We start from the raw sequence: 23,285 nt of genomic DNA on the forward strand, positions 1-23,285 counted from the left end.
AAACGCTTTTCACATACTAACTTTACTTTTTTACCATTACCTTCAACAATAGTCTAGTGATCCTGGGCTCTGGCTCAGTGATCAGCTGGGAAGGAATCTGGGTTCAGATCACAAATCTCCTCTTCCTATGTCACTTCACATCTCTGGGCTTCAGTTTCTTTCTTTTTTTTTTTTTTTTTTGGCTGCGTTGGGTCTTCGTTGCTGTGTGCGGGCTTTTCTCTAGTTGTGGCAAGCCGGGGCTGCTCTTCATTGCGGTGCACGGGCTTCTCATTGTGGTGGCTTCTCTTGGTGCAGAGCATGGGCTCTAGGTGCACGGGCTTCAGTAGTTGTGGTTCATGGGCTCTAGAGCGCAGGCTCAGTAGTTGTGGTGCACGGGCTTAGTTGATCCGCGGCATGGGGGATCTTCCCGGACCCGGGTGTGAACCCGTGTACCCTGCATTGGCAGGCAGATTCTTAACCACTGTGCCAGCAGGGAAGTCCCTGGGCTTCAGTTTCTATATTTGGGAAATGATGAGAGTCATTCCAATTTCACAGGGTCACTGAGGGGTAAGGCCTGTAAAGCACTTAGCACACACAGTGCTTGGCACATAGTAAATGCTTAAAAGATATATATTACTATTATATCCATTTTACAGATGAGGAAACTGAGTCTTAGAGAGCTAAAGTTATTGCCCAAGGTCATAAACCTGATGTTGAGAGAAGATGGACCAAAATCATTTTCTTTATTATTTTCTTCAGTTCTGCATATATGATTTTTGTGCAGTTCCTGTTGTATGATAAGAGTGCAGACATAAGTTTGTATTTTTTTTAAATTGCATTAAAGCATGAGTAATTTTCATATTGCTATGGCGATATGAAGACCTGACTATGTAATATACCACTGAATAATCCGGCATCTTCATGCCCACTATTTCCTTCTCTTGGATTATTTCCTCGGGATAAATTCCCAGAAAGGAATTTGATATGTCAAAGGGTGTTAACATTATTTTTATTTTGGATGCAGAACATCATGTTGTTTTCCTAAAGAGTTCTGCGATAGTAATTATATTTGTATGGCTGTAATTTATTTTCTGGTCTCCTTGAAATAATTGAACATTGATAAATAATGATGTAGATAAGTAATCTCCAGGCTGAAAAAGAGTGAATAGGTTGGGATTAGATGATAATCCTGTTTGGAAACATGTGACTAAGTAACCCCAGTTACTGGATGTGGGTATGTATTCGTTCTTGTCTACTAGATGGGATGCTCACATCATCCGGTTAAGGAGTGTGTATGTTATCCATAACTGACCAGCTCAGTCTCTGGGCATGTGAGGGTATCAGCAGAAGGGTATGGCTTGTTTACTGGGTCCTGCTGAGCACTTGGCTCACCTCCAGAAGAGGCCTCTTGTTCTGAAAGGAACCTGGATCTGAGGTGCCTGAGTGGGAGCCATTCTTCAAATTCTTAACTCAGGGTGTGGAGTCCAGGAGAACAGGGCTGACATCTTTTCTCCTTCACTATTAGTCTTGGGATCTACAGAAAGCTCTGAGAGTCTCTGTTTCTTTATCTGCACAGGGGAAGGGTGATAAAGTAGATAGTAAATATTTAACAAGTCTTCAAATGGCTTCACATATATTAAATCATACCATTCTCAAACAACCCTGTGAAGGAGATATTATCACTAATCTCATTTTACAGATGAGGAAGCTGAGGTACAGACTGGTTAAATAATTTACAGTCAGTAAGTGGAGGAGCCAGGGTTTGAACCCAGGCTCTTGGGCTCCAGAGCTTCAGACTTCAACACCACGCTCACTGTTGAGTAATATGGAAGGTTAACAAACCTTAGCTTTAAGGGCTATTGTGAGGATTGGGGATGATGACACATTGGTATGTGGCTCTGGTCTTGCTATCCTACAGAAATGGTCACTCTTGCTAAATTTATCAGTGACGTCCATATGACCAAACCTAATAAAAACTTTTCTGTTTTCATTTTCTCTGACCTCTCAATAGCATTAAACCCAGTTGACCATTTCCTCATTCTTTTTTTTTTCTTTTGCAGGACGCGGGCCTCTCACTGTTGTGGCCTCTCCGGTTGCAGAGCACAGACTCCGGACGCGCAGGCTCAGCGGCCATGGCTCACGGGCCCAGCTGCTCCACGGTACGTGGGATCTTCCCGGACCGGGGCGCAAACCCATGGCCCCTGCATTGGCAGGCGGACTCTCAACCACTGTGCCACCAGGGAAGCCCCTCATTCCTTTTTTTTTTAACTCACAGGCCATGAGGTAGGTTTTTTCCTTTTTCCTTTTTTTTGTTTAAACAAATATGAATCACAATGGTTCAACAAGTAAGGCAAATTCCACGAATATAAAAGCTGCAATTTGCAGTATACCATATCTAGAACCCAGGGGAGGTGAATTAGACAGAAGTGGTAGTCATTCTAATTAAACAATCAGGTGACATCATGACAAGTTGGTTTTTAGCGTCAAAACTGTCCATTGAAGTTTCTTTTTTCTTAATGATCAGAGGTCCCATGTTGGCTCCAGCCTCTTTGTTGTGTTTCGTGTGTGATCCATCACAGAATGGGAACTTTTTGGCCTCTAACAGTAGCAGTGCACAACTTTATCTCCCAAATCCTCCACGTCAAAAGCATGTACCATGTTGGAGTTTTCTTTCTGGCTGTGAAGGTTTACCATAGATTTGCTGCAATGATCTCTAACATAAAATCTTTTGTAAGCTAGATAACCAGCTGCAACTGTCCCAACAGTAATGGTAACAGGCTGCAGTCCATTCAGCTCTAAGCTGGAGGTTGCATTCATGGTGCTGTCACTTCCAAAGTGTGTACACAGGACACCCAGCACAGACAGCTCGAGTAGCCAGCCCGAGTCACGGTGCGAGAGGCGTCCCCAGGGCACCGATTCCAGGCTGCTCACTCCTTCTTGAAACACTTTTTTTTTTTGGCTTTAGTGACAATCCACTCACAAGGGTTTACTCCTACTCCTCTTGGTTGTTCCTTGTCAGTCTCTTTTTCTCTCTTTTCCTCTTTTAACTGACTTCTAAGTGTTGGTGTGCCCTGGGCTGGTGTCTCCTTAGCCCTCCTCTCTTTTCTTTCCCTGGGAGATCTCACACAGTCCTGTGGTGTAAGATATCATCTGTATTATATATTTGTTGATGACCCCTGTATTAGCCAGGGTTCAACCAGAGAACCAGAACCAGTAGGAATATGCAATGTATCAAGAGATTTATTGCAAGGAATTTCTTATGTGATTTTAAAGGCTTGCTAGGTAAGCCCCAGATCTGTAGGTCAGGCTGTCAGGAAGAGCAGGCTGGAAACTCTTCCCCTGTCCCCACCCTGGCTAGCCTCCATCTCCAGCCTGGACGAAGACTGCCAGCGCCATTTAACCTGTCTCTCTGCTTACATTCCTGCCTCACTCTCATTGTTTACATTCTTGTCTTAAGCTACCCATTTACCAGAGTGTTTCTTTAAGGTGCACAGCAGAGTGATTTGACTTAACGTACATCATGAAAGGACTGTCATAATAAGTTTAGTGAACATCCGTCATCTCATCCAGGTACAAAATTAAAGAAAGAGAAGAGAATATTCCTCCCTGTGATGAGAACTTTTCGGATTTCCTCTCTTAACAACTTTCATCTGTAACATCCAGCAGTGTTCATTCTATTTATCATGTTGTACATGACATCCCTAGTACCGATTTATCATATAACTAGAAGTTGGTACCTTTTGACTGCCTTCCTCCAATTCCCCCTCCCCGCTCCCCAACCTCTGGGAACCACAAATCTGATCTCTTTTTCTATGAGTTTGTTTGTTTGTCAGAGTGACCCTTTTAAAGCATAAACCAGATTTACCTGATTCCCATATTTGAAACTCATCAGTGACTTCCCGTTGCTCTTAGCTTAAAATGGAAACCTCTGACCTTGGTGGAGTATATTGCAGAATTGGTCACAAATTTTTCCCATCCCTGTCCACATGCCCCTTTGCTATGTGACTTTGCCACTCCTCCCATAAAGAGGCGTAGTCCATTTTCCTACCCCTTGGCTCTAGGCTGGCTTTGTGACTTGTGTTGACCGACAGAATGCAGTACAAGTGACATTATTTGACTTTTAAGACTAAGCCTCAAAAGGCCTTGCAGCTTCTACTTTTATCCTCTTGGAATGTTCCCCTGAGACCGACATGTGAAGAAGGCTAGTCTAGCCTCCTGGAGGATAAGCAATCATGTTGACAGAGAAGAACTCTTCCATCCGAGGCCCTCTAGACTGACCGGCCAATAGCCAGCACTAACCACCAGACGTGTGTGGGAAACCATCATAGATCATCTAGTCCCAGACGAGCCACCAAATGATGGCAGCCACCTAAGTGACACCAGGTGAGACTGGTGGTTCTTCTGCTGATCCCAGCCCAAATGGCTGCCTTCCAGAATTGTGAGCAAATAAATGGCTGTTGTTTTAAGCCACTAAGTTTTGGGTTGGTTTGTTACTCAGCTCTGAATACCTGTTACACTTCATCTACAAGGCTCCGTATGCCTTTGACCAGCTTCTCTAAACTTATTTCATACTGTTCCCTCCCTTGATTGTTCTACTGTAGCTCCACTGGCCTCGTCCTGTTCCTGGAATATTCCAAAGTCTTTTCTTCCTCCAGGCCTTTGCTCCCTTTGGCAATTGCATGGCAGGTTCATCTTCATCTTTCAGTGTGTATTAAAATACCATTCTTCAGATTAAATTCAAATACCATGGAGCAGTCTCCCGTGACCACTCCTCTGTGTAAAGTTGCTTCTGCCAGACACTCCCATGTTAGGATTTCTTTCCTTACCACAGTTTAAAATTATCTTGTTCCTTTATTTGTTGACTTGTTTTACTGGAAGGTAAGCACCACGATTCTTCTCAACACAGCACTGCAGGCTGCCACTATCAAAAGATAAACCCTAGCCCCTTTGTAGGCAAAGAGCACGGTTACTCAGTGAGGAAGACAGAACAGCCGGCAACTCTGACAGGTGGTTGAGAGGCAGCATGAGGGCATTCGATGGGGGAGAACTTCTTCAGTGACTCAGAAGCTGCCTTTAAGTCACACTTCAGCAAGGTTAATCCCTCCCAGGCATCTGGCCCAGAGCACCTCGATTTCTCTTCTTATCAATCCTGCCTCAGTTCTGGGAGTTGCTGTGTATAAATTATCTCAGTCTCAAGGATCGCTCTGGAGACTTGGGATTTTTGAAGAACTACTAACGATGGTTAATGTTTTCATTCACAAATATAAAGTGTAATTTAATTAAACAGATTTTCTTCCTCCTGAACTCTTCATACAAATCTTCAGAGATTAGGCTCCCTGCTAAAAAATAAAAAATGTTTTTACTCCTCAAAGTTGGGACAAGGGATGTAAGAAGAGACATTGTGAGAAAGTTCAAGAAATACTGTTTCATTATCATTTTCTTAGGTTTAAAAAAACCCTTAAATTCTAAGAAAAAAAAATTAATCAGAAAACTGACCTCCTGGAAACAGCTGTGGGAAAGCTGAATTCAAAGGGGTGAAGTGAAGGGGCTTCCCTGGTGGCACAGTGGTTGAGAATCTGCCTGCTAATGCAGGGGACACGGGTTCGAGCCCTGGTCTGGGAGGATCCCACATGCCGCAGAGCAACTAGGCCCGTGCGCCACAGCTACTGAGCCTGCGCGTCTGGAGCCTGTGCTCCACAACAAGAGAGGCCGCGATAGTGAGAGGTCCGCGCACTGCGATGAAGAGTGGCCCCCACTTGCCACAACTAGAGAAAGCCCTCGCACAGAAACGAAGACCCAGCACAGCCAAAAATAAATAAATTAAAAAAAAAAGAAGTAACAAATGTTCAAGTACAATTGGTGTCAAAAAAAAGGGGGTGAAGAATGACAGCTTTATTCCGGATATGAATCTCAATACCTCTCAACACAGGAAATGCATACAATTACTGCAGGGAAATAAGACATGATAGCTTATTTATTTAATTGAGTTGAGAGAATCATAATTTTCTTTAAGCCTCTGAGCAAAATATAATGTATTCTAGCACTCAAGAATAATATTCAGAGAAGCCATAGGACAGAAGACTATTTGAATGAGAATGGAGTGATGGAAGTGGAGGGGAGGGGGAGGGGAGGAGGGTTGCTGATTACTCCTTGTTCTGTGCCTCTCAGATCCATTTTCTTCCCTGCTCTGTGTCCCAGCAGTAGGTTCTCTCCAGCCTCTACCCTCTAGCAATCAGGTCGGGTCCAGCCAATGGAAAACGCCAGCAGAGGCTTGGAAGATGGAAGGAGAGAGAGGTCAGGGTATTTACACCTCCTCACTGTGGTTCTGCTCCTCTGAGGCAGTGGGTCTCAAAAAGTGATCAGCATACCAGCAGCACCGTCATCACCTAGGAGCTTCATAGAAATGCAAGTTCTCGGCCCAACGCCAGACCTTCTGGGGGGCCCAGCAATCTGTATTTGAACAAGCCCTACAAGGTGATTTTGATGCTCTGTAAAATCTGAGAACCAATGATGAACAGCCACAGCTTCTGGTGGGCAGACCTTTCTCTGCAGTCCCAGCTTTTACTAGACTCCAGTAATTCTGTCCCCTTCTTTTGTCCTTCAGGTCTGGGGGTAGAAAGGCTTTCTCTGCACGGCTGGTACTTCAGTAGCTCATAACCTCTTGATGGTTGCCTTATCCCTGCCTATTGTGCCTTTGCAAAGTCTCTTTAGTTAAAAGGTTTGAGTGCACTGCCAGTCTCCTGCTATCTGCCTGATTGATTTGCAGAGGCACCAACTGTGGGCAAAGGCTGGAAAGCTAACTGGCCATGGATAACAGAGCACAGGCATATCAGGCTAGCAGGGCAGGGAACGCATGGGAGTGAGCCTCTGCTACGTACCAGGCGTTCACTCGTTTAAGGCTCACAAACCTCCTAGAGGAAGGTATCTTCTGTGTTTCACTGACGATCACCTGAGCCAGACCCCAGACTGCACCTCTGTCATAGACTGGCTGATTCTTCTTTCTGGCCAAGGAGACTTCCTGAGAATCCTGCCCCTGGAGTCCTCACACAGGTCACACCTTCACCCCTCAAACCATCATGAAGTTGTTGTTAGGGGCTGGGGGGAGACTGGTAGGCCCCTTAAGAGCTGTGTGATATTGGGCACGTTGCATGGCCACTCTGAGCCTCAGGTTCCTCAACTGTAAACAGGGATTTTAATGCCTGCTCTGTGGTGTGTTGGGAGGATTGCACCAGGTGACATATGTAGAGCACCTGGAACCACATCTGGAACAGAGTAGGAGCTCTGTAAACCTGAGTACCTCTGCCTTCCCCACAAAGGTGTGCTAGGGAGAGAACCTGACTGGCTAAGTGAATCAGGTCTCACTTTTTAAAAAATATTTTATTGGAGTATAGTTGGTTTACAATGTTGTGTTGGTTTCAGGTGTATAGCATAGTGATTCAGTTATACATATACATATATTCGTTCTTTTTGAGATTCTTTTCCCATATAGGTTATTATAGAATATTGAATAGAGAACCCTGTGCTATACAGTAGGTCCTTGTTGGTTATCTATTTTATATATAGTAGTATGTGTATGTTAATCCCAAGCACCTAATGTATCCCTCTCCACCATGTTTACCCTTTGGTAACCATAAGTTTGTTTTTGAAGTCTGTGAGTCTGTTTCTGTTTGGTAAATAAGTTCATTTATATTATTTTAAAAAATTAGATTCCATATATAAGTGATATCATCTGATATTTGTCTCTGTCTGACTTACTTCACTTAGTGTGATCATTTCTAGGTCCATGCATGTTGCCGCAAATGGCATTATTTTGTTCTTTTCTATGGCCGAGTAATATTCCGTTATATATATGTACCACATCTTTTTTATCCATTCCTCTGTTGATGGACATTTAGGTTGCTTCCATGTCTTGGCTATAGTAAATAGTGCTGCTATGAACATTGGGTGCATGTATCTTTTTGAATTAGAGTTTTCTCCAGATACATGCCCAGTAGTGGGATAGCTGGATCATACAATAACTCTATTTTTAGTTTTTTAAGGAACCTCCATACTGTTCTCCATAGTGCTTGTGCCAGTTTATATTCCCACCAACAGTGCAGGAAGGTGAGGTCACACTTTTTATATAGATGTTGGTCTGGAAACATCATATCCCCAAGGAAAGGCACTTCCAACAGGTGGAATCCTCAGGAAGTCAAGAGGACTTGTCTAAGCGCTGAAGAACTTGGTCAGTAATTGAGGCTTGGTGAGAGAGAGACGGGGCTGACCGTTGGATATGCAGTTTGTTTGTCTTTTAAAGTAAGTTATGCTCTGGAACTTGCCCCCAGTCTCTCTCCTGTGCTCTTCCTGTCTCCTTGACATGGTGGTGACCAGAGGAGGGCAGTGCCTAAGGGGTATCTGGAGGAAGAGTTCCCTTAATGTGACTTTGCAAGCTTGGCTCCCTCTGCTTGGAACTATCTCTATCCTCACCCAGGCCAACTCCTGCTAACTCCTACTCTCTGCTCAGACACCGTCCTTCGGACCTGTTCCCTGGCTCCAGCCATTCTAGGCAGAGTTAACTGCCCCTGTTCCACAACACCCAGCCCCATGCATTCCTCAATTGCCACAGTTGCCAAGGGTGTGGGGTCTGTTTCCTCTCCAGGCGCAGGCATTTGTCTTGCTCACTTGCATCCCGGGTCTAGCCCAGGACCTGGTCTGCATTGGGGCTCAGGGTTCCCAGATGCTCAGCAGTGCATAGGAACAGCCTGGGAGAGGGCTTGCCTCAGGCCTGATCCATCTCCCATTCGTCCCTGGTTAAAGCACATAGACATGTATTTCTTCCACGAACGTTGGTGGAGTATATGCTGGGTTCCATTCTGGATGCTAGAGATGCAGGAGTGGATTGGATGCAGCTCTCCTGGAGCCTGCAGGCTAATAGGGAGGACGACTGTACACTAGGTAATACTGATACACAGCAGAAGCCCTCAGTGGCCCAAGAGAGGTGCCAAGCTACGGGGATTAGAGGAAGAAGGGGTGACTCCCTGTTGGGCTCAGGGAAGACCTCACACACAGGTGCTCTGTTGCCTTCCCGATAACAGAATATCTTCCCAGCAGTTACAGCACATTTCTAATATCGTGATAGCTGCTGTGGTGAGGTGGGGTGATCACAGACACACCTATCCCATGGTCTCTTTGCTTACCTAATCTATGGGTCTCAGTCTTGTGTCACGACTTCTTTTAAAACAATGGCCCTAGCCAGCCCAGGAGGTGTTCTAGAAATCTAAAACAGATGGGTTTTAGAAATCAAAATGTTTTAGAAATCTCAGTCAAATGGGGACCCATTTGAGTGGCACAGTGATCGGGGGACCTGCTGGCAAGGTCAGGGTGAGGTCAGGGATGCTAAACATCCTGCCAGGCCCAGGACAGTCTGGCTCAGTGAAAAACGGTTGCAGATTGTACATGACTCTCAAGTGCCCTGCCTGACGCTCAAGTAGGTGGAAAACTTGTGTATAATGCTCTGACCCTAAAACCTAATCCCGTTTTATATGTAAACACAAAAGTATTTTCTGCTCAATTTTAATAAACACTGAATTTTCCAGGGGTGCAACTACTGTGTAAACCAAAGAACAATGTACTTTATTTTGTTTGGAATTTTGCCAAGGGTTGTTCAAGGGGTTGGAAATGATGTCACCAATGGCAACACTGTCAGATTTGATGCCCAATTTAACTTTCCTGTATCAGTCTGCATTTATAGCTGCTGCATTTGTATTGATTTAAACCTTATTTTTAAATGCCAAAAATAAAGAAAAAAGAGTTGACAATATATATGCTTTAAAGCAACCATAGCAACAGAGATTATACCCAGTGCTGAGGTGAGATGGGCGGGTGGTGAGACGATAAGTAACTTGAGGATGGGAGTTCTTTTAGGTACAGAGGTTGAGGAATCCTTTCTGCGGAGGGGATGTGAGGTGAAAAGTGAAGCATGACAGAGCTAGCCGTGCAAAGGCCCTGAGGTCGAAATAGCTGGGCATGTCTTAGGAACTGTCAGAACCCCCAGGTAACTGGAGTACAGGTGAGCAAGGGGAGCAAGGGCGGAGAGCATCAGGGATTGAGGCTTGAGAAGTGAAAAAGGGCCTTGAAACTGCAGTAAGGATTTTATTCTCTGAAAGTCACTGAGGGGTGTGAAGCAGGGGATGACCTGGCCGAAATTATCTGTTAAAAAGATGAAGCTGCTGGGAAGGTTCGAGGTGAGCCTGGAATATTTTGCAGTGCCAGAAAGCAAAGAAGGCAGTCAACATGGAGACATTACACATGTCATTTTCCTGTTGTCTGGAAAGCTTAAAGGGAGAGAATAAGTGCTCTGTAAATATTTAATGATACCCTGTGTTGATAGAAACTAATCAGAGAACAATGCATGGCAGTTCTGTATTGTGGATTTGTGTAGAGCTGCACTGTTCAATACAGTGTCACTAGCCATATGTGACTATTAAGCACTTAAAATGTGACTAGTGCAACTGAGGAACTGAATTTTAATTTTATTTAATTTCAATTTACATTTAAAACCTGAAACTTGACTCAGTTATTAGAAAATGTTTAGGTGTGTTGAGAATAATTTGATAGCCATTAATAATTTTATATTGATTACATGTATTGGTAATACTGTAGATATATTGGATCAAGTAAGAGACTTTATTAATATTACCAGTTCTTTTTACTTTTTAAAATGAGGCTACTAGAAAATTAAAAATTATATTCTGGCTTACATTATTATTATTTTTTTTTTTTTTTGCGGTACGCAGGTCTCTCACTGTTGTGGCCTCTCCTGTTGCGGAGCACGGGCTCCGGACGCGCAGGCTCAGCGGCCATGGCCCACGGGCCCATCTGCTCCGTGGCATGTGGGATCTTCCTGGACCGGGGCACAAACCCGTGTCCCCTGCATCGGCAGGCGGACTGTCAACCACTGCGCCACCAGGGAAGCCCACATTATTATTTTTTATTTTTATTTTATTTTTTTCTTGGCTGCAACGCAAGGCTTTTAGGATCTTAGTTCCCTGACCAGGGATTGAACCCGGGCCCTGGCAGTGAAAACGTGCCGAGTCCTAACCACTGGACCACCAGGGAATTCCCTCTTTATTGTTTTTTTAGACTTTGTCTACCCTTAGTTGTTGTTTTTTTTTTTAATTGAAATATAGTAGAGTTACAGTTTTGTGTTAATTTCAGGTGTACAGCAAAACGATTCAGTTATACATACATATATATCTATTTTTTTTCAGATTCTTTTCCCTTATAGGTTATTACCTGGCTTACATTATATTTCTAGGAGACAGAGCTGCTCTAGATGTTTTAACGATGAGCCCTCAATGCTGTTTTCAACCATAAAAAATCATTACACGGACAAGGAACTGTAGCGACTTCCACTGTTGAGATTTAACGTTCCAATTAAGTGGAGGCTATAAATGAGATTAATGGGAAAAATAAAGGCAAACCCTGGCCTGGGTGTTGATGAAGTTAGAGGGTAATATGCCAACTTCTCCTTCCTCTTTGTTCTTAAATGCACTCCCTGCCTTTGTGTAGCGTTTCTTTTCTAAGGAAAGGGGGTAAGGTTCTGTTGTTTGCCCAGTCAGAACTTCTGGTCTCCCTTTTCCTGGTCCCCTTCCTGCCCTTCCTTCTCAGGGATTCACATCCCTTTACCCTCCATATCACCCATCTTTTCTGGAGAAACACAGGATAGAAATTTAACTCTAAAGCAGGCGACCTTTCTTTGTAAAGGGTCAGAGTAAATAATTTAGGCCTTGTGGCCATAGTCTCTGAGGCAACCCTTCAATTCTGCAGTCGTAGAGTGAAAATAGCCACAGACAATGTGTAAACAAATGCGCTGGGCTGTGTTCCAATAAAATTCGATTTATGGATACTGAGATTAGAATTTCATATAATTTTCCCATGTCATGAAATAGTCTTCTTTTGATTTTTTCCTAACTCTTTCAAAATGTAAAATCCATTCTAGACTCAAGGGCCATACGAAAACAGCCTGGCAGGATTGGCCCTCGGGTCCTGGTTTGCTGACCCCTCCCTAAAGTATAAGTGAAGACTCAGTGTAATGAGCTATCCTTTGGGGAATACTGGGGCCAGAAAGATCTTTTCATTCCTTCACCATACAGCTCAGTCCCAGCCAATTGTAAGTACTCAGTACTCTACCTGAGTGACTGAAATTTCGGGAGCCCTGTCAAGGTCGGGAGGTTAAACACTATAGATCATCCGAGGACCTGGATGGCTGGAGGGACTTCTGTGCAGTAATCACTCTCAGCGACAGTTCCCTGCTCGGAGTCCTGTACTCTAAAGGGCCTGCTTTGGCCCTGGTCTGGCTTTAACCTCCCCAAGGGATGAAGAATCTACAGGGCAATGGAGACATGCCCATTTGGAGACTCACCCCTTCCTCCATGCTTCAGGTATTGGGACCCCATAACTCCCTGCCCAGATGAACTCAAGTCCACTTTTATGCTGGTGTGGCCTCTACCCTGGGCCCATTCTCCTGTGCAGAGACCACGCTGCCAGTGTGCTCACACTTGGGCCAAGGGATGGCCAAGCGGCTGCTGTTTGCACAGGGTGCAGTGGAGCTTGGAAGCACGAACTAGGGCTGTGCGTGTTGCGGTGAGCAGGGGCAGGGGCTGGGCCTGGGATAGAGGGCCAGGGGTGGCTTCTTCTGTCTGGCTGTGTTAGGCATAAAATTTTAAATGTAAACCTGACTAGGTAATTATGATGGTATAGTTGTCATGGCAGCAGGATAAGCGATATTTTAATCAAGAGTTTGTTAGGTTGACTTATAATTTAAATATTTAGACATATAGTCTTTGGGCCTCCATTTATATCCTCACGCTAAACTCTGCAAATGTTAGGGTAGGCCTGCTTCCACAGTTGCGTTAACTTTGCAATGGAGGTGGAGGGTGGGTGGGAGTCAGTGGTGTGGTAAAGCTGACTTGTACTGGCTACTGAGAGCCCATTGTGTGCCTCTATTCCCAACTCCATGTTCAGTGACGCCACGTTGGTAGCTTGAAGTTGGTCAAGGTAGGAGTATTTACGCCATGGAAATGGCAATGCCGTGAATCAGAGTTTTTGGCTTTTTTGTTTGTTTTGAGAACTGGTTGCTAAGCATTTACCAGCATACCACACGCCGTGTAACTGGCCATTGTTTGTGACAGAGGCTAGCTTGTCCCCACCTTGCCCCGTAGAGAGTCCTCATGTACTATATGAAGAGAGAAGACCCGGAGAGATTTTCAAGGGACACGTTCAGCAGAAAAGTGTGATGGAAGCTTACTGAATCATTCACTCATTTGTAAGAATTTCTGAAATAAACCAAGTTTCTGGTTGTCCCGAGCCACATGCTTGCATAACGCCAAGCTCTGATCCTTAGGGCAGCATTTGCATAGAGAGGCCCCACTTTAGACTGCGGCTGCTGATTTTGATCAGCTCTAGCAAGACATGAACATTCCCAGCCTCATACCTTGTGTTTGCAGAATACCTCTCAATTCAGATAAGCATGTAACGTTTTCATGGTGAAAATTCAGATGCACATGGTGAATTCCTAGATTCCTTTCCCTGAAAGTACTAGTAGTAGCAAAAGCTATGGGTTTCCCCTCTTGTTTTCCATGCCTGCCCTCTGATGGTGAATTGAGAGAAATACAGGTAATTCCCATGAATGCCGTAGATTCTGGAAGACAGGTTTGCAAACGCAGCTACCTGCTGGGCCAGTGTAGAAGAATGAAGATGGCAGGGTGTGAGAAGAATGGGGAGTTGTGGGGTGTACTGGAGAACTCAGGGCCCGTCTAAAAGGGAATGACCCTACTGACTCAGGGTGGAAGGCTACTCCTAAGATTATGCGTCTAGACAGAGGTCATAGCCTAGGAGCCTACAGATAGATGTCTTCTGTTTGGCCTTCACAGTGTAGATCCATGCAGTGTTTCAAAATAGTTGCGTACATTAAATTTTTTTTATTTCCAGAATTTTGGTAAATATCTGAATATTTGGGGTTAAAATCAAAAGCAAATGGGGACCAGTCTTGAAGTTTCCCTGAGCAGACAAAACCAGCTTAGTCATTAATTTAGCTTAATTACCAGTTACCATGAAGACACTGCCTTCTCACTATATGAGCTGTTTTGTAACGTTGTACCCTTGAAACTCATTCCAGGTTTGGCTTGAGGGCTCCCAGTTTGCAAACTGTCTTTTTGATGTTGTGCACTATATATATATATATATTTTTTTTTACTAATTACTACTTCTGTGATTCATAGGTTTTGTTTTGGCTGTTTCTGAACCTTTAGCATGGGCAATCCCAAGTTCACACTGCCACATGGCAATAATTGGGTGATATAAAAACTATTAGAGAAATTTTGAAAATGGCAACTGACATTCAAGAGCAAGTTACTGTAATTTTCCCAAAGCAAGAATTATCTCTACAACATCCCTGACGGACGTGGCCATATGTTTTATGCTTTAGGAATTCCAGAAATAGGGAATCCATTATTTTTCATTTGCTTTTAATTTTTTATTATAAGACATTTCATACAAACAAAACCACGTGCGTGCACACACACACACACACACACACACACACACACACACACACTATAAGGTATGTAGTATAATAAAATAAACAGCCTCCTCTCCACCATCTATCTTAAGAAATAGAACATTACCAATGCTTTTGAAAGCTACCTGTGTTCTATCTCTGTTGAATCCTCTCTCTCCCCACTGAGGGTAAATACCATTTGTTTTCCTTACCATTCCCTTGCTAAACTTAGTTATTCTGAGAATAATTCTAATAATTTGTTTATTGTCACTTTGGGTTTTTCTAGCTAGAGAATCATTTCATTTGAGAAAATTAACTGTTATTTGTTCTTTTCCAATCCTTGTATCTCATTTCTTTTTCTTGAATTTTTGTACTGATTAGGTTCTCTGATTCAGCAGTGCTGAGAAGTGGTAATAGTAGGGGCATCCTTGTTTTATTCCTGATTTTTTTAAATGTTTGTTTCATTGTTAACTGTAATGTTTGCTGTAGGTTTTGATAGGCACACTTAGTTAAGTAAATTCCCTTCTATTCCTAATTTGCTAAGAATAGCAATTATGAATGGTTGTTGACCGTGATCAAATGAACCTTTTCTGCAACTATTAAGGTGATAATATATTTATCTTTAACTTTTTATTATGTAATGTACACAAAATTAGAGAGAATGTTATAATGAATCCTCATGACCCATCATCCAAATTCAACAGTGATCAATTTCCTGCCATTCTTGTACCATCTCCTCCCCCACTTTTTTTGTTTTTTTTGAGTATTTGAAAGTAATTCCCAGGCATCATGTAATTTAATCTGTAAGTACAGGAATGTGTACCTCTAACAGATAAGGACTTTTTAAAAAAAATCTATTTTATTTTTTTATTTTTGGCTGTGCTGGGTCTTCGTTTCTGTGCGAGGGCTTTCTCTAGTTGCGGCAAGCGGGGGCCACTCTTCATCACGGTGTGCAGACCTCTCACTATCGCGGCCTCTCCTGTTGGGGAGCACAGGCTCCAGATGCGCAGGCTCAGTAGTTGTGGCTCACGGGCCTAGTTGCTCCGCGGCATGTGGGATCCTCCCAGACCAGGGCTCGAACCCGTGTCCCCTGCATTGGCAGGCAGATTCTCAACTGCGCCACCAGATAAGCCCCCTGGCAGGAGTCCTTTAGACCCAACCAGGTTCTCAATTACTTGCCACGCAGTCTTAATTTGGATGTTTGGTGGTCGTCTGGGTGGATCTTTTCACGTCCAAAGAGATAGAGCAATAGGAGAATGAGAAAGACTGAGGGGGAAAAGCCTTGGCCTCAGTGCGCTTCTTCACGGCCAGAGAGCTGGTCTCTGCCAGATCCTGCAGGCGACGTCAGCTGCCCCTTAACGGGCTACTTGAATCTACGTGGCTCAGGGTAAGTCCCAGCCACCCTTCAGAGGGGAGCCATAGCCCAATAGGCGGATCGAGATTATGGCCTTGGAGGCCCCGCACTGGGTGCCAGAAAAGATGTTGCAGGAAAGAGAGTGGGGTGCGAGAGGATGGTCACATCCCAAGTCATGTCTGAGTCCCTGGGATGGCCGCCAAGTGTGGGTTCTTGGCTTTGTGCAGGCAAGGATTCAAGAGCAAGACATAGTAAAGTGAAAGAAGGTTTATTCAGGGAGATACACACTCCATAGACAGAGTGTGGGCCATCTTGGAAGGCAAGAGGCCCAGATAAGGACTTTTAAGACGCACAGCCACAATACCCATGATTACTCCCCCACCCCCATAATAATAATTCTTTAATATCATCTAATATCCAGTGTGAGTTCAGTTTTTCCTGATTTTCCAAATTATTGTAATTTTTTTTGTTGGTTTATTTGAACCAGGATGCAAAAAGTTGCACACATTTCGTTAGTGTGTTTCTTAAATCTCTTTTAGGCTGTAAATTTTTGCACACATTTCGTTAGTGTGTTTCTTAAATCTCTTTTAGGCTGTAAATTTTTTCTCTTCTTTTTAAAAATGCTATTTATTTGGTGAAGAAACTAATTCATTTGTACTATAGGGTGTCTTGCCTTCTGTATTTATCTGATTTAATTTTGAACTGTTATTTACATGTTATTCCATCCCTTGTGTTTCTGAAAACTAATAATTAGAAGCAGAGACTTGATTAGAGTTAGGATCTTCCTTTTCTTTTTAAAAAATGTTTAAAATTTTAAAATATTTATTTAGTAAAATTTCTCTATAGGTGGTGCTGTGTACTTCCTATTTCGTCACATCAGGAGATACATAATATCCGATTGTCTCACTTTTAGTGATCTTAATACTAATCAACTTGTTCAGGTGGCATCAGCCTAACCCATCTATTACAGTCTCCCATTCACCTTTCACACCATGCTTTTGGTAGCCATTGTTGATCATTAGCTATGATTAGCTATGATTTCATTAGAGATTGCAAAATAGTCATTTTCTAAGTCATTAACTCTTCCTACATTTATCATTTGTGATTTTTCTGTAAAGAAGAATTTAATCAATTATTTGTTTACTGTGAAAAAGAGTCTGAATGGGAAAGGCAAGGTAAATGCTGGATTCTTTTTAAGTGTCAATTTCAGAATGAGTTGACGTCCTAGCAACCTCCAAAGACATCCAATGATGGCTTTATAAAATTATCATTACAAATCAATGTATTTTTATATATTTGTTGTGTGGTTTTTTTAATAATATTCTTTTTTTTAAACCCCCTTTTGTTTATTTATTTATTTTTGGCTGTTTTGGGTCTTTGTTTCTGCGTGAGGGCTTTCTCTAGTTGTGGCAAGCGGGGGCCACTCTTCATCGCAGTGCACGGGCCTCTCACTATCATGGCCTCGCTTGTTGTGGAGCACAGGCTCCAGACGCGCAGGCTCAGTAGTTGTGGCTCACGGGCCTAGTTGCTCCACGGCATGTGGGATCTTCCCAGACCAGGGCTCGAACCCGTGTCCCCTGCATTAGCAGGCAGATTCTCAACCACTGCACCACCAGGGAAGCCCTATTTGTTGTGTTTTTTAAAGTATACTTTTATATATTTGGTGTTTCAATCTATTGAAATAATAGTTGTTATTTTTTAATTGAAGTATAGTTGAATTACAATATTGTGTTAGTTTTAGGTACACAGCAAAGTGATTCAGTTATACATATGCATATGCATATTTTTTTCAGGTTATTTTCCATTGTAGGTAATATTATAAGATATTGAATATAATTCCCTGTGCTATACAGTAAATCCTTGTTGCTTATCTGTTTTATGTATAGTGGTGTGTATATGTTAATCCCAAACCCCTGATTTATCCCTCCCCTCATCACTTTCCCCCTTGGTAACCATAAGTTTGTTTTCTATGTCTGTGAGTCTGTTTTGTATGTATTGATAGATTCATTTGTATTAGTTTCTAGATTCCACATATTAGTGATATCGTATTTGTCTTTCTCTGTCTGACTTCACTAAGTTACTGTTCTCTAGGTCCATCCATGTTGCTGCAAATGGCAGTATTTCATTCTTCATTATTCTTTTCAATGCTTAAATTTTCCCATCTTTGGCCAGCAGGAGCTTCTTCAAGCTGTTCCAGTGTACTGCTGAGATGCCCCCAGTAGCCTTTGACATGTTCCTTGATTTCTGTTACGACAAGATGTACCAGGATCTTTTTGTATATTTCCTTCCCCAGATGTGGCAAAATTTGTCCAAAGAGCCCTGGTTCCTTTTAAAGGGTAATAATATTTATACACCATAATCTTGGGGTTAGGGGTATATATTGATTCTACTCTTTTCAGAATAACCATACCAATATTACAACAGACAACAAGACCGTTGAATGCAGCTTTGATTCCTTTTGATCTTTTTTTTTTTTTTAACCCTGTGATCTATCCTACTAGGGTGTACAGTCAAAATACTGTGTTTAAAGTCACTTGAGGGACTTCCCTGGGGGTCCAGTGGTTAAGACTCTGCACTCCCAAGGCAGGGGGCCCAGGTTCCATCGCTGGTCCGGGAACTAGATCCCACATGCACGTCACAGCTAAGAGCCTGCCTGCTGCAACGAAGATCCCAAGTGCAGCAATTAAGACCCGGCGCAGGCAAATAAATAAATATTTAAAAAAAAAAGAAAGGAAGAAAAGAAAGGATCACACCTGAAACTTACATGATATTGTAAGTCAACTATACGTCAATAAAAATAAATAAATAAATAAAATAAAGTCACTTGAAATAATTCTGTGTAGTTATGCTACCAGACTGACAAAGAATTAGATTATTTTGTTTGTTTTAGTTTTAATTTTCAGGGGTTGCTTTTTATTTTTTGATTCAATTTTGTGTTTTATTTATGCAAAATATTTATATGATTCCAAAGTCAAACCATTGTTAAAAAAGAAAATCCAACTGAGTAAATTTTGAAGATCTTATAGGCTTTATTCAGTGATTCATGAATCAGGCAGCATCCCATCTAGCAGATAGAAAGGAGCTCCAAGAAGCTGTACAAAATGAAAGACTTTTATAGGCAGAAGGGAGCAGGAACAAGGAAGTTACACTAGTCAAAAAAGTGGGTTGGTTATTGCAGGGTTACTTTCCTTTAGGGGATGACAGGGGTCTGTCAGGCAGATTACCTAACTAGTGCTGAATAGGCAATTTCTGATTGACTGGTTTAAGACGCTATTTCTGGTAGAGTCAAACTCGTAATTAAGTTAAGTCTTGGTTTGGTGACATGGAGCTTAGCATAAGCAACCCTATTTTAGTCCTGTTTTCTTCCTTTTAATACCGTAATACAAAGTACATTCAGAGAACTTTAGCTTCTACCTTATCCCAGCCCATCTGTTCTCTTCCTCCCCTTTCATATGACCGTTAATTATTAGGTTTTGGTTTATCTGTTCTTTGCTGCAATGACTTTTGACACTAACCACCAAGAGTTAGGCCAGACTTCATGGGTTAAGAGCACAGTGCTCCACAGACTAGCCTCACTTCAGACACCAGCCAAAGCTAGGAGGTTTCCAGGGATCCCCCACTTCTGAATAACTGGCTATAGATTTGGGGGTTCTCACGACCCAAACAGGTTTGATAATTTGCTAGTGACTCACAAAGCTCAGGAAAGTTCTATAGTTGCAATTACGGTTTTATTACCGCAAAAGGGATACAAGTCAGAACCAGTCAGAAGAAGAGATGCGTAGGGTGAGGTCTGGGAGGGTCCCCAGTGGGAAGCTTGCTGTGTCCTCTCCCTGTGGCATCAGGACAAGTCACCCTCCCAGCACACTCGTGTGTACTGATATGCATAGAGTGTTGTCAACCAGGGAAGCTCACTCGAGGTATCAATACATTTTATTGGTTTTTTATTGGGATTTCATTATGTAGGCATGATTAGTTGAATCATTAGCCATATGATTGAATTCAATCTCTAGTCCCCCCTCCCTGGAGATCTGGTTGCTATCACCTGGTACAAAGCCTCAACCCTCTAATGACATGGTTATTCTTTCTCGGTAGCCAGCCCCCATACTGAGTCATTTCCTTAGATAAACTACCTAGTGGCCCACTGTCAGGGAGGAAAACATTTTCGTCTACCCTTCTAGGTTCTTATGACTTGTGTAAGAATTAAATGGACAATGAGGTGGATTAACAGGAGAAAATCAAACAAAAGTTTAATAACAGGTATACCTGAGAGAGACCCAAGAAAACAGAGTAACTCACCAAAGCCCTCACCTTAAATACCATCTTCAGCTAAAGACAAAAGAGGATGTTAGGGGTAGTAGTTTGAGACCTCAAAGGGGAGAAAGGGAATTCACATGGATGTGGAAAAGCAAATGTTTGGTAAACAAATGTTTGCTGGGCTGTGCAGAGACAATGGGACACAGAGTGGACTCTGATCTCTGGGTCTTGCTGGGTCTCCCCCATCACAGCTAGCCCATATTCTTTGTAAATATTTCTGGCGATGGCTCTATTCCGGGAACAGGCCCTTTATCCAAATTCCTTCAGGCAGTTCAAAGGGTGGTGACAAGACAAACTTCCTGAGTCTTCTGTTTTTTAAAAACAATCAGCCAAATTAATCCTCATGCCCAAGAGACATATTTTGGGGCAACAAAGTTTGCTCCCCTACGCCACCATGAGTCATGTTAGCATAAGCTCTGGGGTGGTCTGAAGAGCCGTCATGAATAACAGAGACATTCCTAGCACTCAGGAAATTCTCAGGGTTTAGAGACTGACCCCCAGGAATGGGAGACAATGGCCAGCCAGATCCTTGATGATATAGGAATTGCTTATTCAGTTTTGAATATGTAAATTGTATTTTTTCTTTAACGTGTAAATTTAATTGAGTAATTAATGCCTTTTCTAACATTAAGCATACTTTGAATTCCTAGGATAAACTCAACTTGGTAATGAATATATTTTTCATGGGTTGCTGGATTCAGTTCGCCCATATTTTATTTATGATTTTTTATCTATGTTAACCTTGATTATTTTATCAGTGTATGCTTTTAAAAACGTTTTTAATTGGGATATAATTGATTTACAATGTTGGTTAGTTTCAGGTGTACAGCAAAGTGAATCTGTTATACAAATACATATATCCACTCTTTTTTAGATTCTTTTCCCTTATAGGCCATTACAGAGTATTGAGTAGAGTTCCCTGTGCTATACTGTAGGTCCTTATTAGTTATCTGTTTTATATATAGTAGTGTGTATATGTCAGTCCCAATCTTCCAATTTATCCCTACATCCCCCTTACCCCCCAGTAACCATAAGTTTATTTTCTACATCTGTAACTCTATTTTGGTTTTGTAGATAAGTTCATTTGTAGCCTTTTTTTAGATTCCACATATAAGTGATATCATATGATATTTGTCTTTGTCTGACTTACTTCCTTTATATGAGAATCTCTAGGTCCATCCATGTTGCTGCAAATGGCATTATTTTGTTCTTTTTTATGGCTGAGTAATATTCCATTGTATATATGTACCACATCTTCTTTATCCATTCCTCTGTTGATGGACATTTAGGTTGCTTCCATGTCCTGGCTATTGTGAATAGTGCTTCAATGAACATTGGGGTGCATGTATCTTTTCCACTTATGGTTTCCTCCAGATATATGCCCAGGAGTGGGATTGCTGGATCATACGGTAGCTCTATTTTTAGTTTTTTAAGGAACCTCCATACTGTTCTCCATAGTGGCTGTACCAGTTTGCATTCCCACCAATAGTGTAGGAGGGTTCCCTTTCCTCCACACCCTCTCCAGCATTTATTGTTTGTAGACTTTTTGATGATGGCCATTCTGACCAGTGTGAGGTGATACCTCATTGTAGTTTTAATAATTAGGGATGTTGAGCATCTTTTCATGTGCTTTTTAACCATCTGTACGTCTTCTTTGGAGAAATGTCTATTTAGATCTTCTGCCCACTTTTTTTTTGGTGGCTTATTTTTACTTATGCAGATATTTTTATCCAATGCCGAAGAGGCTTGTAGAAAATTTTAACAGCCAAGTGTCCAAAATGCAGTGATATATGCACAGAGAAACTAGGTAGGGAGAGGTTTTTAGGAAAACCCAGGCACTCGGCTGTGAGCACAGGGAAAGCAGAGGCCTGAGTCTTTGTGCAGTTTCCTAGTAGTAAATGTAGTTTGTCGGATCGGTTTTTCTTTCCAGCACTGTGACAGGAGCTTAAGGATGGAGGACACCACTGACCTCAGGGGAAACAAAAACAGGCCTCATTTTCCAGGACCGGAAGACCCACCATGTCTCTCCCGGGGGCCTCTCCCAGGGCCTCGCTTCAGCCTGGTCCTCAAGGTGGGTAGAGAGACTGCAGGTGTGATGGGGGATCACCTGAAAGGCAGCTTCTTGGGGAAATCCTTTTAAAGAAGCGTGTGTCATAGCCCAGGGGTTCCATTAACATCCGCCCAGTTCAGAACATCTCCGCTGGCTGGGCCTCTTAGGAGGAAAGGGATGGAGGAAGGCATAAAAATGCCTCAGCGGACTTTCCCTCGGGACGTGGACCCTCCAGGGCAGCTGCACCTGCACGAGCTCTGAGACCCCGTTCCTGGGGGACAGCCCTTCTGGGGGAAAACTTGAGAAATGTGGTCCTCACGCCTAACTCACCCTGTAGTGGAGCTGGGTGCGTGGGGCTCAGAGAGGAGCAGAGGCTGTTCCAGCGTCGCTCAGACGGTGGATGGGACGCCGAGGGCTCCTGTGCAGCCTCCGTCCCTGGGGCCCTTGTTGCCTCGGACAGGAAGATGGTTTGACTTCTGCAGAACCTGTCATTAGGTCATCTGGTCCAGGACTTTCCAAAATGGAGGACAGTGAGCTCCTGGTGGCCTGGGTCCTGGTGGCCTCGTCCAGCGAGCAGGGCAGCTATGCCAGCTCAAAGCCTGGAGCCAGGCCTGGGGCCGAAGCCTCATTTCCGCGCCCCACATGCCGGACCTCCGCCATGCCACCGGCGTCCCCAGGCCTCCCGGGGCCTCGGTCGGTGGCCCCGCCCCTTCCGGCTCTTCTACCCATTTTTTGATTGGGTTGTTATTTTCATATTGAGCTGTATGAGCTATTTGTATATTTTGGAGATTAATCCCTTGTCAGTTGCTTCATTTGCAAATATTTTCTCCCATTCTGAGGGTTTTCTTTTCATTTTGTTTATGCTTCCTTTGCTGTGCAAAAGCTTTTAAGTTTAATTAGGTCCTATTTGTTTACTTTTGCTTTTATTTTCATTATTCTAGGAGGTGGATAGAAAAAGATCTTGCTGTGATTTATGTCAGAGAATGTTCTTCCTATGTTTTCCTCTAAAAGTTTTATAGTATCCAGCCTTACATTTAGGTCTTTAAACT

At 42.9% G+C, this 23,285-nt stretch overlaps 1 long non-coding RNA gene across 1 annotated transcript in view; it reads left to right on the forward strand.

Annotated features, from left to right (window-relative positions):
- LOC307187010 overlaps positions 1-22,282 on the forward strand; it is a 54,433-nt gene extending 32,151 nt beyond the window's left edge. Inside the window, exons 2-3 of the long non-coding RNA XR_013828526.1 lie at positions 2,040-2,262; positions 22,117-22,282. This is a non-coding gene — a long non-coding RNA (uncharacterized lncRNA). The remainder of the gene's footprint in view (positions 1-2,039; positions 2,263-22,116) is intronic.
- Positions 22,283-23,285: the final 1,003 nt, after the last annotated feature.

This window comes from Stenella coeruleoalba (genome assembly GCF_951394435.1).
Source record: "Stenella coeruleoalba genome assembly, chromosome: 5".
Lineage (NCBI taxonomy): Eukaryota > Metazoa > Chordata > Mammalia > Artiodactyla > Delphinidae > Stenella > Stenella coeruleoalba.